General features: G+C 35.5%; 1 long non-coding RNA gene across 1 annotated transcript in view; it reads left to right on the top strand.

Annotated features, from left to right (window-relative positions):
• LOC128247680 (uncharacterized) overlaps positions 1–5,000 on the top strand; it is a 62,832-nt gene that overhangs the window by 10,415 nt on the left and 47,417 nt on the right. Inside the window, exon 3 of the long non-coding RNA XR_008264043.1 lies at positions 670–794. This is a non-coding gene — a long non-coding RNA (uncharacterized LOC128247680). The remainder of the gene's footprint in view (positions 1–669; positions 795–5,000) is intronic.

Here is a 5,000-nt window from a genome sequence, read left to right as displayed (position 1 = left end):
ACCACCACCACCAACGCCACCAACACCACCACCCACCGCCACTACTACTACTACTACTACTACTACTACTACTACTACTACTACTACTACTACTACTGCTACTACTACTACTACTACTACTACTACAGCCGGTACCGTCACCGCAGCCGTCGCTGCTGCTGCTACCATAGCACCTGGGACTCGAATCAACAATGTCATTGCGATCGCGCTACTTTCTAGAAATAATCTACAAGTGCGAGAATTAAACCACTTCTGTGATAAGTTTTTCTTCTCAAAGATGACAAATATAAAATGTTATCATATATCTTTGGAAAAGTTAAGGAAGAAAAAGTATAAAGAAAACAATGCATTCATGAATTGCTTGAAAACATTTCGACAGGACAATAGAAAGTGACATTACGTTGAATGAAGTGCGTCTAAAATCACAGATTTGCTTTGGGGTTATATGAGAATGAATGTGAAGTACTTTTAGATTTCCACGTATAACAATACTATACATAAACAACAAATAATTTAAACGCAAGCTGCTGTTTTCAGTTGGAGGATAGAGAAGACAGAAATAAAGAAAAATGATATATTTTTAAAATTTGAAATAAATGAAATATAATTAAATTTAAAGCTTAATGAATATTCGACAATAAATGATATATAAATTCAATTTTTTTTTAGAGCATCAATTAAAATAAATCGCTGTAGTCGACTCTAGTACGAATTTCGATGTATGACCACCGGGAATCCTGCCCATTGAATTAGCGTGCAATGTGACTGAGTATTCCACAGACACTGTAAGAAAGGTAAGTCATTGAATCACATGTAATATCCATTTGATGGAGTTTTTTTTACACCGTTTCTGTTTACCCATTTCACACACAATGCAAGGTGTGACACAAGACTGAACTAAATGCATTTCTCAAAGATTCCACTCAATGAGATCAGTCGGTCTTGATTCACAATTGTCTGTTTTTAAGTACACCCTTTTACTTTACGTATCTTTAGAGCTAAGTGTGGTTCTGTTGTTCCTTGCAATAAAGTTTCTATAGTCGTGTTAAGAATTCAGTCTCTGGAATGCTCTTTGTAAATTCTTTTGTTTTAGCTCAAATTTTTGTATTGCATGCGTGTTTAGTGCTAGATGTACTTGTGGCTTTTGTGAAATTTGTCGGAGGAATAACTATTTCTGTTGAATATTTATATTCTTTGTTAACTGCACGTAACATTTGTTTTTAATAAAGTTCGAAACTACTCGTAGCTGCGTATCTTGCTGCTGGTGGGATGGGAGTCAAATGATTAACCAAGGCTACACATTCTATATTTCATTTCAAGTGTACGGCTATCTGTTATTCTGTCAAAAGATTTCACTTGGAGGAAGTAATTTTATTGTTCACTTTTCTTTTCTCTCTTGAATATTCTAATTTAGCACATTGAAACTAGCTTACTGCATGTATTTTTCGAGGTAAATTCGTTTCTTTTAGGTTCGCCATAATCCATCGGTAACATTTCTTTTGTGTTAGTCCTTTAATTCTAGCATACTGTATGTATTGACCTTTGTTGACCCCCTATACACATACACATATGCAAGTGGGTCTGAAACACAGGCTCGCTTTTTCAGAGGAGGTATCAGTAACATCTCTAAACCAGAAAGGTTCCTTCTAGTCAGGCACGCAAAAGCGATTGTCGTGACAGGGAGAGAGAAAGAGAAAGAGAGGAGGGAGGAGAGGGAAGGAGAGAGAGTGAGAAAGAAAGAGATAAGGAAGGAGAGAGAGAGAGAAAAGTGGAAAGGGAGAGAGAGAGAGAAAGAAAGAGAGAAACATTATAATTGTATTATCTGTTCAATTGTGATTATATGTCAGAGTTCATATTAGAAAGGATTAAGAACTATTTGTAATTCATTTAATGTTTCCACTATTTTATTGTCAGTGTTCTTCGACTTGGTTGCATTGCCTCATTTCAAAGTCAATCTGGTAAATTTGTGAAGTTTAACCTCAACATTGCTGTCACATCTAAAAAGGTTTGAGCAAACGAATATTTTAACACTGTTGTCAAGTAGAGAGTTCCAATATCGCTTTATTTATCAGTCCTTGGTCTTTACAACCATCATGAGCTCTTGCTGCACTCATTTTACATTTTAATTGAAGACGGTTTCTATCAGTGTGTCAGCATAATCTTGATGAGAGTCAGTGTCCAGGCCGTATTCTTGTTTCTTTTTGGTAGGGATGTCTCCCAATACCCATATTTTCTTCCCAAATATTTCTACTTTTTCTTGATCTGGTAGATATTCTATTTCAATTGTTATGGTATTTAATTCACCGGAGAATTTTTGGTTATATTCTCGAAATATTTTATTTTCTTTGAGTTGTTTGATTCTCTTCTCAAATTTCTGTGTCCTCATCGATTTAGTTTTCACCTGCTGAATTAATATTTCTTTTGTGATTTATAACGTTGTTCATCTTGAATTTTAAGATGTCTGTGTTCGTGAGAGCAATATCAATATTCAAATGATTTATTTCAATTAATAGTGAGCTATGGTGTAATATCGGATACTAATGGTGCAGAATATGTATTGTGTATATCTTATTATAGTGTTCGGTGTAGATTATTTACAATGTGTTGGGTTATAACCAGAGTTGGTCAGATAAAGTATTTGATATTTTGGCAACAGAATTTTTTTTCTGCTCTAAAGCCTTTCATTCTCGTCCATCATACTTTATCTTTCACCATATCTACTAAACACAGTGGTTACCAATACATACTCTAGGAAAGAGTCCGCGATGCCAAAGCATATACGAAGGTTGAGACATGGAAAGTAACAGGCGTGTTTAATTTTATAAGACGTGCTTTCTAACAGACTTTCACTTTTATTTAGTATGTCCTCAAACGCAAATACATTGGGTGCATATTGCATCTAGATTACTGCCAGATGTAGATATCATTCTATATGCTGAGAGACTCTCTATTAAAACCTGGAGGAGGCGTGATGACCAGTGGATAAACTGAAAATCAATTAGCTTGATAGACTATGTTGGTGGGACATTCAGACGAAACATATGGATAATTCACAAATGCTTTTGATCTGATCGTGCTACTAAAAGAGTAAACGCTACTGATTAGAGATTAGTTTTTATCCATAAGAATAAAAGTCATATATGTTCAAATTTGTCAGACATTTTCAGTTATAATGCACGGCAGTCAGTCAGTTCGTAATAACTGTGAAGCGACGTAATTGTTCATCCCATTTGTCCGTCATTTTAGAACGCTGTCAGCAATTGGGAAACGCAACTGTCAGTTAATACTACAATTAACATAAACTTGAAGATTGCTGAAAGCATAGAAGTACATGTGTTACTATAATTTATGAAACTGTAAAACATACAAAAATAAAATGTGAAACTCAGACTATGTTAGAATCTCATTCATATACGTACACACACACACACGCACACACACACACACACACACACACACACACACACACACACACACACACACACACACACACACACACACACACACACACACACACACACATGTATGTAAATATTCAGGTTTGTGGTTGCATATAAGCACACATGTTTATATTGTTTGCGGGAGGAAATCGTTCGCCAACACCACCGGAACCGCTCGATGACGCGATTTCGGCTTCATTTGGCTTTGTCAATGGCACATGTCCATGGCTAAAAATACCGATTTCTCCGTCAGCGATAGACACTGAGTCTCAGTGACTATTCAGGCATTGGTGTCACAGATAGCCAGGGGGTTTATTGAAACTAATTAATGATGACACAGGCAGTATTAATTCCAAATGGTAAAATGTATCCTCACTTAAAAGTGGATGTTGCGTCAAACCACAAAATACAGTGCTATTTACCATGAGAGAATCTGTCATATTGACTTGTGGTGCATATAAGCACTCGTGTTTGTATCGCCAGCGGAAGATACTCGCCTATTATCGTCGCCAGAACTGTTACAACTTTCTTTTAATAAGGTCACTGACTATTTGCGGTACCAGTGCCTGAAAAGACGCTAAGATTCTCAACCGCATAATCCATGGGGTTACAATCGGAGGAATTAAGAGGCCAGAAATTGAGACAGCTGAAATTGTAGAAATTCTCCGACAACCACTTCTTTCCGGAGCTAGGGCAAAGATACGAATCCTGTTGTCACACATATAGCCTTCTAGTAACAACCACCTCCAGCCAGCGTTTAAGCACAGGCTACAGCAGCTTCCCATAGTCATCGAAATTGATCTTAAAGTTCCGTTCATACAGCCTTTACAGTCAGTATTCACAGAGCACTGAGCAGCTGTTATGGTATGGGCATTTTGATACCCGGTACGAATCATTATGGTACAGGTACCTCTTTTCCCATATTCTGATGGCTTCCAGTCCTCCATGTCAGCTAACTTTTTCAACTACTTTAATCTCTAGGCTCTCCAACGCCGTTAAATGTTCATCAATATATCAAGTTGTTCCTGAAAAATGAGTTATAAAATCTCGTCAGATTTTGCCTGAACACTCAGTATTATGCATAAATATGTCGACAAATATATATAATTTTATACTTCTTTCATTTGGCAGTTTAGCTACAATACTCTCTCTATATATTTATTTGTGTGGGAAACATTTGAAAAATAAAAGTTGGATTTAAATATTTGGTGAGAAATCTAGCATCATAATTACCATTGAAATTTATGAGTCAGTGATTAAGAATTTAAGAATAAGAAAATAAAATAATTGAAGTGATAATAGCAGTAATTATTATAATTATCAACAAAGGGGTTTAAAATATATATGAATATAATAAGCGGGTGGAGTAAGGAAAGCAATGATTGTAAAATTAAGTATGGAAATGAGAATAGGAATAACGATGAAGTTAAATCTCATAACAAAAATATAATAAATATAATATACAAAAGTAAAGTATGATGAAAACAACACAAATAATAAAAGTAATGAAAACTGACGATAATTCAATACGCACACTAATACATGAGTATTAGTAAGTAT

This window comes from Octopus bimaculoides, chromosome 4 (assembly GCF_001194135.2).
Source record: "Octopus bimaculoides isolate UCB-OBI-ISO-001 chromosome 4, ASM119413v2, whole genome shotgun sequence".
In the NCBI taxonomy this organism is placed as follows: domain Eukaryota; kingdom Metazoa; phylum Mollusca; class Cephalopoda; order Octopoda; family Octopodidae; genus Octopus; species Octopus bimaculoides.
The sequence above is the reverse complement of the archived record's forward strand: the minus strand, read 5'-3'. Positions and strand labels throughout refer to the sequence as shown.